Source organism: Ambystoma mexicanum, chromosome 5p, assembly GCF_040938575.1.
Source record: "Ambystoma mexicanum isolate Mex_15411 chromosome 5p, UKY_AmexF1_1, whole genome shotgun sequence".
In the NCBI taxonomy this organism is placed as follows: Eukaryota; Metazoa; Chordata; class Amphibia; order Caudata; family Ambystomatidae; genus Ambystoma; species Ambystoma mexicanum.
The window spans coordinates 1,247,205,034-1,247,217,520 of NC_090930.1; the positions used below are offsets into that span (position 1 = coordinate 1,247,205,034).

At 41.4% G+C, this 12,487-nt stretch overlaps 1 protein-coding gene and 1 long non-coding RNA gene across 6 annotated transcripts in view; one reads left to right on the forward strand and one right to left on the reverse strand.

Moving 5' to 3' along the window:
- The window catches only part of LOC138481515 (cadherin-10-like), a 1,315,401-nt gene that overhangs the window by 1,130,622 nt on the left and 172,292 nt on the right, over positions 1–12,487 (forward strand). The gene's annotated exons all lie outside the window — the stretch shown is intronic.
- The window catches only part of LOC138481516 (uncharacterized), an 89,087-nt gene that overhangs the window by 39,250 nt on the left and 37,350 nt on the right, over positions 1–12,487 (reverse strand). Inside the window, exon 1 of one of the 2 annotated variants that reach the window (XR_011274260.1) lies at positions 3,853–4,075. The exons of the other annotated variant lie outside the window; for it this stretch is intronic. This is a non-coding gene — a long non-coding RNA (uncharacterized lncRNA). Of the gene's footprint in view, positions 1–3,852; positions 4,076–12,487 lie in introns of those variants that run through there. 2 annotated transcript variants of the gene reach the window in all.

Consider the following 12,487-nt stretch of genomic DNA (forward strand, 5'->3'; position numbering starts at 1 on the left):
AACATGATTTGACTGGGGTGGACCTTCAGAAATTGGAAATCCTTAGCAAATTCAGAGAAAGCAATTGGATTCATTGTTGCACAAAGGGAAGGGGCAGGAGGGGATAATTGAATGTTTTGTAATGTGGAATTGAGACATTGAGGTTCGGGCATACTTTGGACACTTAAATGACTGTTCTGGAAAGCAATAGCTCTATTCTCCTTGATGTTGTCATTGCAAGCTTCACCACACAAAAGTTGGTGTTCCCCACACAGTCATTTTTTTGACAATCCCTTTCAGGCAGTTTATTGAATAATGTCAACTCTTTCAAAATTGTCTTCTTTAAATCTGAAACCTGTGCCAATAATTGTAGCACTGCAGCATTCACAATTAAACCCCTCTATCACGTTTCGCCTTAGGACAATTTCAAAAATATTTACATTGACCAGTTTTCAATTCCCCACATCCCCACCCTCTTTAGTTTAATGATTGGGTGTCATTCCCCTGACAATCTGGTTTGTGGCATGATTGCACATTTCCTGCAGATTTTGAGATATAGAAGGCCTCCCACCCATCCTTCCCATGATCTCTCTTTCAATATCAGAGTCAAATAGTAATTCAGTCCTGCTTTTTTTCTATTTTTATTGTAATTTGCTCTTGCAGACTACAACATTGATTGAGATGCATACCACTTAATAGAACATTAACAACAAGAGAGCATTTTTAGTAGTATGTATAAGCACATATGCCATTGTCCACAAAAGTCTATCAGCGCTGGACAACAGGGCAATAAATCCATTGGATAATTCTAAACTGCCACTGCTTTCTGCGATTTTACCACAATGGTTTGAGGCCCCATGACTCCATCTAACTTCTCAGTGCCATTGATCATGGTCATTTTGTTTCCAGGTGCATTTACTGATGTAGTTTTTACTTCCTGCAAAGCAGAAAGTGCAGGGGTTGAGTGATGGGTTTACACAGGAGTATTGATTAGATCAGCCCCATATCTGTATGGACTTTAAAAGCTAATTACTATTAGAAGCTTTGCTGTTCTATGTTGAAGGTAATTATTTGTTCACATATATTATTCCTTGATATCATTGTATAAAAACTCTGGTTCAAAAGAGGTCTCCACTGTCAGGGTTAGAGGAAGGCCTGTTATTAGAAATATTTGCACTTCTTTGTGCAGCTTCCACAAGGAATCCAACGCCTACACCATCCCATTGAGCAGACCCTCAAACTCTGTAATGAGAGAGAAGGCACCATTGATGGGAGACATTGCTAAATGCGTGGAAGTCACCGTTCTTTTAGTTATCGGGTGTGGAGAAAGGAACTTAAGTAGTCCAAACCTATCACTGGCTCTCCCATGCGAACCAAGTTAACTATTTGGCCCATTGGCACCCAGTCACATGGCAAGGCATACATCAAAATTCAGGTGAGTCAATAACCCTAGCTGCAGAGAATATTTGTAGAGAATAGCAGTTCATGGTATAATAACAAATCAATAGCAGTTTTGACAAGCTGGGTAATACAAATGAGTAAAGGTAGGGTTCCAAGCGGGTTAACTCTCTAGTCAGAGCAATGAAAACTAGCGTTCAGAGATTAATAAGATCTTGTGGATTGATGTTTTGGAGGCACAGATGCAGGTGCCACTCACCCTTCTCCTTCATCTCTGACTGCCTTTTTTTGTTGATGCCCTTTGTTCCATGCTCATTCACGTTCAATCAAGAAGGCACAGCAGACAGACCCTTGGCAGTTCAAGATCTTGGATATTGGATATTGGCAATAGGCAGTGGACATGCCCCACTAACTTGCCCAAACCGCTAGGTATGCTGCTTTGCAGCAGCAGAGACGTTCAGGAAGTCAGTGCATGCACTTGACTCATCAGGGTTCTAGTGTCCTCCACCTCCTCTGTTTTTATGGAAGCTATCAAAATTTCTGCTGTGCATGCTGTTGCAATGCAATGCTATTTTTCAGGATGTACATTAAAGATGCTGGGATCATCTTGGTCCATGAGCTCTCCACCTCTTCTTCTTCCCAGGATACTACCAAATATGCTGTTCACAGACGCTGGCAAGTAATAGAGAGCTTTTTTATATGCAATCTAAAATAAAATGTGTCTCTTGCTCAGACTCCTGTGTGTTTCAATCTCCCAAGAGCATTCCATGTTTAATCCAGTTTTTCTTATATAATACATACAATATTCAGCCAAGCATTATGATACATCGAATATGCTCAGACCCAAGGTACCGGAATTAAACCGAGGATTATCCTACATGATTGTGCTCAGCCAGATTCACAGGGCAACAATGATCCCCGGAGAAGCCTAAAATTGTTGCTGTAGCCACAAAGTTAGTCATATCTCCTACGATGCATTGATGTTGCCAAGATTTTTCAGTTCTGAAAGTCTGCCATAACAAGAAGTGAGTATCAAGTTCCGAATTGACATTGGAAAGTGCCCAACAATGATATAAAGTGTGTTTGTTATGGAGTTTTGAGAACAGGAAGCATGTGGGAAGGGGGAGGAAGGATGATTGGTGAAGGTTTGGTTCTTGGGGGTAGCACAGAGATTGGAAGGTTGTGCAAAGTGGGAAAAAGATTAAATACTCCAAAATTGTGATACATTGAGATGTGGTAATCAGTGTGCTTGCTAGTTATGAACAAATGAGTATTTCAAGTTAATTCCGGGGGAAAATATTTATAAAAAAAATACTTTCTTAAATAATGTTAAATATGTAAGGGGCTGTATTAAGGTCATTCAATATTTCTTGTTTGCATATTGAGATTGAGAACTGTTTCATTAAAGTTTGTTTAGTGAATATAAAGTATGCCACAGAAATACGTTTATGCCAGAGCTGTGATTACATTGTGATTTGTTTGATTGGATGAGGTTTTTATGTGCTCTGTAGGAATGCTCCTCGATTCAGTGTTCTGTTTGGAGCAGTGCTTGAAGTCAGGATTTTTATAGAGGTTAGAAAAGAAGTAGTGTGGCCATTATTCCGTATGATTTCTCGATTTGAAAGGGCATGCATCTCAACAGTGCTAAGGGGGTTTAATTGAAAATAAAAAAATAAAAATGTATGACCATGCGGTGTGACACTGTGCTGTGTCATACATTCTAAACTTTGTTTCCGAGTTGATAATGTCACTGTCATGAACAGAGACAGTTCATTTCAGGGTAAGTGTCTTTTTTTGACATTCAAAGACCCTTAGCACCTGGGTAGGAAACTACACAGGTGTTAATGGAGATATAATTCTCAGCTGCGGGCTAGACTGCTGCTAATTATAACACCACCTGTTCTAAGGGATGCTTGTTTCATTTGGCCTTTCACTTGGGGTAGCGGGTAAGTTTTTATATATATATATATATATATATATATATATATATTTTATTAAGTCAAGTAAAAGCAAACTTGAAAAGGGAAGTGCCAACACTCTCTAAAAAAACAACTGGCAATATTGCCATGCTCTACCCGGGCATCCTCAATTGCCTCAAAGGCTGTTGCTTTGAGTGCTATTGCCATAACACACTTCCTGTGGGTAATAACGCCACCTACTGGAGGCCAGCATTCACATGAAGTGTCCAACACAGTGTTGTCAGAATTGACACTTCCATCATTTTCACTAAATTAAGTTGATGGGAGAGGTCTAGGGGATGACACAGCTGGTAGCGGTGGTCCAGCTTCCTCTGCGGCCTGTGGCAAGTCCGGCGGTGGGTAATAGGGCATTTCAACCAAGGAGAATTGTCCATTGCCAGAACCTACTACTGAAACTTTCCTCAACTTGCCAGCAGTAATGATGAATCAGGAGATTGAGGTAGACTGGTCTGCCCAGTCTCTGTGCAGGAACTCAAGTGATTCCTCTCCAACTTACCTCATCACATAATGTACACTGTCCCTTCTCGATGGCTGAAAATTGAGTGTTTTCAGGCACCTTGAAGTACTGCCAGCACAGGGAACGTATGAAACTCCTGCAGTGGTAGGTCTTTGGTGGAGCTGGCCGCTCTACCGACTGGATGTCTTCTGGGTCTTAAGGGACAGTGACAAGGTTAATGTCTTCGTCCCTGCAGGGTGCATCTCGATGTTCTGTTGACATCCGGAAAATAATCAAAAAGAAAAATCAAAAGACAAAAATCAATAATTAAAACAAAACAGATAAAAAAATACTTAACAAGGGCTGGAAAAACTGGATATAAAACAAACAAACCAACAGAAATAAAGTACAATAAAGGGAGAATACACAGGGGATAGGGTTTGTTTAGGTAAAGGGCACGTTGGACAAAAAGGACTGTCAAAGTATTCACTCTGACTATCTGACTGTCTGCAAAGCAATGAGAAAGTTTAAGGTTTCTGGATGATTTACCATCTGTGTGTTTAAGAACCAATCAGCTCTATGCAAGTGCCCTAAGGCCAATCTGTTTGTAGATTCTTTGGTACCTGAGAATCCTGATTCGAAATTAAATGAGTCATTTTTATTCTTTTCATATTAAGGATTTTGAATATGTTAATTGACAATTTGGTTGTTGATTAGCTTGGGTGTGGCAGATCTTATTTTTATGGATGTTATATGTATATTTTGGTTTGTGTGAATGTGCTGATCAATTGTGACTTGGGAGTCAAATGCTCACATTACAAAATTGTGGTTTGACTCATGAAGTTAAGCAAAATAGTGCATCGTTTCATCCATTTAAGTCGCATCTCTCTTTCTTGTACATATGATCTGCTGTAACAGTGATGTCACTCATAATGACATACGTGATGTCATATGATATCATCAGTGATATAATTTGAGATGCCATCAGTGTTCGTAGGGGCGAGGAATGGGGCAATCATAGTTAAGGTGGTGTCGTTTCTAGCACCTGCCGAATTTCAGCGGTGTTGTGGCATTAAATTGGCTCCTTATCGTCACTTTAAGTGATGTTTCTATACTGAATTTCCAGGGTTACGTTGCAGCAGATTGTTTCACCTTAATGTCACTAAAACAAAGCTTTTTCATTGGATATTTATTTGATGAATATATATATATATATATATATATATATATATATAAGTTTGTTCAATTTACATAATTATGTCATATTTTGAAGTTATATATGTTCCTGTATTTATGGAATACAAAAAGCGAGGAAGAACTATCAAAGTTTATATTTCATGGTAGCCCAAGTGTAGCAAATGACATTTCATGGAAAAATATCTTTGATTTTCTTGCTAATAATACTTGTATTACCTGTACCTTATTACCGTTATGTACTGTCTGTTGGCCTTTGTATTATTTATATTTAATACGTGCTCTTTTCCTTTCAAGTATTTGAGAACTGACCTTGCAGGAACCTTCTGCTGTGTTAAGTGGGGTTGAATTATTTAACACTTAAAAGCACCAATTTAGTTCTCATTTTTTCCCAGCATATTTGTAATTATAAAAAAAAAAAAAGATTCTACATCTGGTTTCCAAATGTCATGTGTTATATAAACAGCTCTGGAAAATGAGACGTCATGCTACGCTTTCACATTCATTTATGTGCATTGTGTGTTTCAGGAATACAGATACAAATATATAATACAATGAGAATATATTATTATCTTGTCAATTAATGCCATTCTTTAGCATAATGGTCTCACTATTCATAGATTGTATCATGTGATTAAAATATCATGGGCACTTAGATGTGTCCATAGTTCCCTTGAAACAATAGTTGCCATCACAAGGGTAGTTTCTACATCCAATTTAAAATGTGAAACGTGTTAGTAAGAACCTTTCTGTTTGTGTCATGAATGCTCTTTCCAGATCTTATGGAGAAACATTACCAATCAACAAGGGCATCAGCAGAACATCCCTGCATAATCTGATCTGTGACAGGATGTGGCCCTAAAATGCTACCATCAATAATTCCTATGCAATGGCAACAGAATGCACGTATCAATGTCATTGCTCTTCATAGCATTTTAATGATAATGATGATGTTTTATTTATATAGCGCTTTTGCAAAGTGTGTTTTCATTGAACATATTTACATACAATGTGACTCAACCAAAGTTGGTATTCATTTATCGACCTCAGACGGATGAAAGTCTGAGTTGGCTGGGCCAGGATTCAAACCTGAAACCTGCAGAACACACACAGATATCAGCAGTGAGTGTTCAACCCACTGAGCTATCTTGTTTATGTTTATATATTTATAATGCGCAACCCGCTACCCGAAGGCTTAAAGGCGCAGATGAAAAAAAAAACAAAAGACAAACCACAGAACAAATTCTAAGTTTGGACTAAAAGGCAAAAGGTCGCTGATAGGTTCTAGAGAAAGAACATGGAACTAATGAAATAGTAGAGTCTTCAATTTTCTTTTGAAGACTTCTGTAGATTCAATGCTTTTAATATTAGGAGGTAATGCATTCCATGCCTCTGTGGCCGCGGCAATGAATGTTCCATTTCTGGTTTTGGCCAGCTTACATCAAGGAATGATCAATACATTTGTATTATTTGACCTAAGGGACCCAATATGTTGTTTCATTTTGATCACTTCCATTAAGTATGGGGGCATTTGGCCTTTCAGGTATTTGTGAGTGAAAAGAATCAGCCTGAAGCATACTCCTGCCTGCACAGGAAGACAATGCATGCTTCTTCTGGCATCCGAGACTTGATCTCTACGCTCCAGTTCTTTCACTTCTCTCAGCGCTCCATTCTGAATCACCTGGAGCCGGTGAAGGTCCTTTTGTGCAATGCCTACAAATAGGCAGCAGCCATAATCCAATTTAGAGCCAATGATGGCTCTGCCAAGAATCTCTGCGTTATTCTCAGAGATAAATGGACGAAGATGCCTGAGCAGTTTGATGAAATAAGACGATGGCGAGACTAGACTATTAACCTGGGCCTCCATGGACACATTTTTTCCAAAATAGAGTTCCAGTGTTTTCACTTTTGTTTCTTGGTTGTGCAATGCTTTGTAATGGTGTTTGGTGTATATGGTGTATACATTTAGCAAACTCCTGAACATATTTGGTGAGTTTAAAAGGATTGGAAAAAAAAAATTCGCCGGAAATGTGAAAGCAGAATTAGCCCATTTAGGCAAGTACCACACAGCATAGTGCCGGCTAGTAGCCATCACTGAAAGTTCAACTCTAGTTCATCGCCAGACCATGTCAATGTAATATAGATGTGCAATTGAATTCAAATGTCAAGCCTTTGACTATAGGACAGTGTTATTTTATTCACAACATTCATCAAACCAAAACAGATAGATGTTGAAGGTTCAGCCAACTGCATTCATGTTTCTGCCTTTTTATGCTTGATCAGTGCATCACATTGTGAATCTATGCATTTGGGACATTGGGGCATTAGGGCATGTTGAGCAAACACCAGCAAAGTGATGGTGTGTTTAAAATGCTTGAACACATGTGTCTCCACCTGAATTGTGAAGACAGAAGTATCCGTTTCAGTCGTGTCACAACACATTTCTGTAAACATTAAAGAACATACAATGTGGTTGACATTTCCACAGCTGACCTTGAAAATGTTGAACATTTTCTTACCTCTCACCCTTTGTAGTGCATGCAAGAGGAATCACAAAAGCTTGTTTTACCCTCTGCCATCACACTGCTGCTTCTTGGGATCACAGCAACGCCAGCTTCTCCTGCGCATCCGTAGTTGATCAGCTTAGATGCTATATTCTCAGCGGAATGGGCAAACTAATTGATAACAATGCATTGCACATTTAGAAAATCATAGACCATAGAGTCTAGATGCAACACAATCATTCACGTGATCAATGAATCACAACAAAAGTGCCCATATCTTAAACGCAGCGTCAGTCAGTTAGAACAATACATGGCGCCACATTAGAATTTCAAAAACGAAGATGCTTTAAGGGAGGAGATTTAAAAAAAAAAAAAACAATGTTAAGTGAAATCTTTGTTGGAAATTAGAAGTACATTAGGAACTGAATGTGACATTTAGAACTGCAAGGGAGCAGGGGTTAAAAGCATACTTATTAGCCAAAAATGCTACAAAAATGGACTGAAATTATTAATGAGAAAAAGTCATAATATACTGAATGTGTCAAGAGTCCAACCTTGAGTTCCCGGAAATCAGAAAAGCTCATGATATTCGGTTGTTAGCCAAGCTCACTGCTGAAACATATGTTTGACAGATGGGCAAATGCCCCAGGAGAACGTTACATTAATTGGAGAGGAAGACAAGAGCAACTAGCCAATTAATACAGACAAGCTCACAGAAATCTATCAGCAAACCCTTCCATATGTGTGACTTTAGGATCATTACAAAATATTCTTGCTGACACGGTGATTTATGCTGAAAGGTTGCACAATATTCAGCTAATCCTGAAAATGTGCTCTCTGGAAGAGCAATAGAAAGAGATAACATGCGTATAAATGGTAAATATCAGTAAAATGCCAGGCACCTATTTTTGTAATCCATGGCTACGCTGTACATACTTCTGTTATACCCAAAATGAAAATGTATGCTGAAAACTACAACAAATGTCAATGGCTTTTGTCTGGTCTATTTATATGGTGCGTTGTCCATTCCCAAATTATTTGTTATGCTCCAGCTGTTGTGGAAAATGACTGTCTCAGGTAGTCATGATGGTATGGAAGAAGGTACATTACATTGGCCTGCCCTATGTACAAAGCTAGGACTGTTACATCCCGCCGTGCACATCCTTCCAGAAGACAGGCTTGTTTTTTAAAAGGTACGCACAAAACAGTTTTCCTTCCTTATGGTGTGCGGCGCTTCATTCCCCCGTTCCTTTTACAATGGAGATTGCGGCAGGGATCGAACAAACTACGAGTACCATGATGCTCCACTGCACTATCATGTGTCCTGCGCCTCCAATCACCATGCTCTGACGTTTTGCTTTCACTTTCGGGTAAAAGCAGTCTTTTCATTCGGCTCGCTGCTTCTGATTGAAGTTGCTGGCGCCTTTGAAGTTTTGTCTTCGTCCTTTCTTGGAAATCTGGATTTCTTGACCTTTGCCTGCCTAACGGACCATCTTGTCTACTGCTTTGTACTTTACTGCCAGGTTAGTGTACCAGGACCAATATCTTGTTTTCACGGACTGCCTTGCCTCACGATTCTGTACTTCTGCCACCCGCACGTTAACAGGACCCTTTCCAGCCTTCTTTGAGTGATTCACCTAACATTTATCACTGCTATTTTTAGCCTGTAAAAAAGAAGGAAAGTGCCCGTGCATTTCGGATTGCTCTCCCTTTTGCAAGCCTTGTTACTGCGGTTGCTTATAAGTTTTCCATTCACACCACACCTGCCTTCCGTCATTACACTGGCCATTGCTACTAGCCCCGAACAGCACATCTAACAGGATCTCAATCTACCTTTGTGGAACTTACCATCTTGGAATTTACCATCTGGGATTCATTGACATTTCTATCACTTCGGATCTATTGGACATTGGGGATTGCGTTTACGTTTCTTCAACAAGTGCACAGAGGGACGCTGCGCAGAGTGTGCACCAACCCGGACCTAGTGCGCTCCTCGTGCCGTTCGGGTTAGAACCCTCACTAACATTCCCGTTTATTATTAAATACTGCCGTTTTTGTTCACCTTGGATTGATCCCAACTCTACTAGTGGTAAGGAGTGTTTCTTTCCTATTCCAACCCATTGTCATAGTTCCTTGATTAGTCTTGACAGTGATATTGTCTTTAGGTAGGAAAATCCATCCCCGGTCTGCAATCATAAAACTCATCTCTTTTTCTTTATTTTTACAGCTGGTAAAATCGTAGCGGTGTGTTCTCCCCGCTCTTTTGGGTGATCGGGCTCTTGTACTGTTTTAATCAGTAGAGGGTCATATCATTTTAAAGATCTATACCCTCACAGAGAGGAGGCTAGGTTGGAGGCCCCATCCGAGCTCTTCAATCAAACCCTGTGAATACCAGTCCTGGTCACCTCCTTATCCTCATCCTAGTTGGTGAGTAACAGAATCAGAAGCCTTACTAATAATGGAAGGAGAGGACCCCTTAGCCGCCATGGTACGTCTGGTGGCAGAACTCCGGGTTGAGATTTCAGTAGCTCATGATGCTCTGAGTCACAGGATTGATAACCTACAAAGATTTCCGCAGCCGCAGTCTTTGGGGATAGACGTCTCGAACGCTTCTGCATCGACTTCAGGGGTCTCTAATCCCTTTTGCTGCGGCCCCAGTACTGATGGCTTCCCAATTCCCGTTAGCTCCTCCTGAGAGATTTCTTGGAGACCCAAAAAATTATAGGACCTTTATTAATCAGTGCAAGCTGCACTTTCTTTGTCACCCTACTGCCTTCCCTAATTCAACGACAAAAGCTGCCTTTATCCTTTCCAATCTTGGTGGAACCGCTGCAGCCTGGGCTAACCCTCTACTCGAGTCAAACAGCTACCTGCTATATGACTGTGATGCCCTCATCACAGCTATGAACAGGGTTTTTGACACTCGTTACAAATCCCAGGCTACGGACCTTGAGTTCCTGAACTTACGCCAAGGGACATCCTCTCTGTTTACCTATCTTACTAGGTTTAATCAACTGGCAGCCGAAACGGACTGGCCAGAAGAGAAATAATCGGCAGTCTTTTACAAAGGGCTATCAGAGGAATTAAAAGACGTACTAGCAACCGTACCTACAGTTCCCACGGCTTTTGGTGAACTCCTGGATTTGGTTTTGCAGATCGACGCCCGAAGAGCAGAAAGAAAAGGGGAACGCAAACCAGCAGGTTTGACCCCTCCACTGCTGGAAACCGCCAGTTCTTCCTTGTCCGCCCCTGAACCCATGCAAGTGGGGGCTATACGGGGACCCCTTACTCCAGCCCAAAGGGAACACCGCAGATATAACAATCTTTGTATGTATTGCGGTTCGGCGGACCATCTACTTAAGGACTGTCCAAAGAAACCTGTTAGGAAGGCGGGAAACGCCAGAACCCGGCGCTAGTAAGAGTACCTACGCTGGGGGTACATTCTTTGGACTCACACTGGGTCACCTCTGCCCCTGTTAGCTTGCCTGTGGTCTTTACAGCGACTCCTGACATCTCTTTTTCTTCTTTAGCCATTATTGACTCCAGCGCCACAGGGAACTACATGGACTATGACTATGCTAGTTCTCATAATGTGCCTATGGTGTCTAAGGTACGTCCAGAAACCGGTCATGTCATGCAGTGGACGGTACCTCCTTGGTATCTGGGTTGGTCACCCAAAACACTTCTCTGGTTCGAATGCAAACCAATGAAGGGCATACCGAGAACATAACATTCGACTTGATCAAGGCCCCCCAGTTCCGGGTCATCTTAGGGGTTCCCTGGCTTCAACAACATAACCCCGCCATTGACTGGGCTAAGGGGGTCGTTCAGTTTCCATCCCCGGTCTGCAATGAACAATGCTTTCAAAGCACTAATGTGTCACCCGATTCTTCCTGTCAGGCATTAGTCGCCTCCACAGCCCTTATCGGGGCTGTTACCACTGCTCCTGATATAACTATTCCATTGGAATATCAGGCCTACCGTGATGTCTTTGACAAGGGTGGAGCCGACCACTTACCACCACATCATCCATATGATTGCCCTATTGATTTAACACCTGGGGCCAAAATTCCAGCTGGCAGAGTGTACTCCCTTACGTTACCAGAGGATAAGATATTAAAAGACTATATTGAGAAAGCCTTGAGCAACGGGTTCATCAGGCCGTCCAGGTCCCCTGCAGCCTCCACGCTCTTCTTCGTTCCTAAGAAGGAGGGTGATCTTCGCCCTTGCATTGACTATAGGGCCTCAAATTTGGTCAAAGTAAAAAACCAGTACCCCCTTCCGTTAATCTCTGTTCTTCTGGATCAATTAGGTACTTCTGTTATATTTACCAAACTGGATCTGAGGGGAGCGTACAATCTTGTACGTATATGCAAGGGGGACGAATGGAAGACGGCGTTCAAAACCCAGTACGGATTATTCGAGTATCTTGTCATGCCCTTTGGGCTATACAATGCTCCGGCCACGTTTCAGGCCTTTATGAACGATATCTTCCGTGACTGTTTGGACCAGTTCGTAGTAGTCTACCTGGATGATATCCTGATATACTCTTCATCTAGGCAGACACATAAGGAACATGTGCTTTTTGTTCTGCAGAGACTGCGAAAGAACCATTTATTCGTTAAAGCCGAGAAATGTGTCTTCAATACTACTGAGGTCGAATTTCTTTGGTTATGATCTCACTAATCAGGGTATCAGAATGAGCCGTTCGAAAGTTAAGGCAGTCTTAGAATGGCCTATTCCCACCTCAGTCAAAACACTTCAGTCGTTCTTGGGCTTCTCAAATTTCTATAGACGTTTCATACACTCCTTCTCCTCCATCTCAGCTCCTTTGACAGCATTGACTAGTTCCAAGCAACCCTTCCGTTGGACTCCTGAGGCACAAGAGGCCTTTGATGCTCTAAAAGAGGCCTTCTCCTCTGCCCCGGTACTACAGCACCCTAATCCACTGTTACCATACTTGGTGGAAGCGGATGCTTCGGGATCCGCTGTTGGGG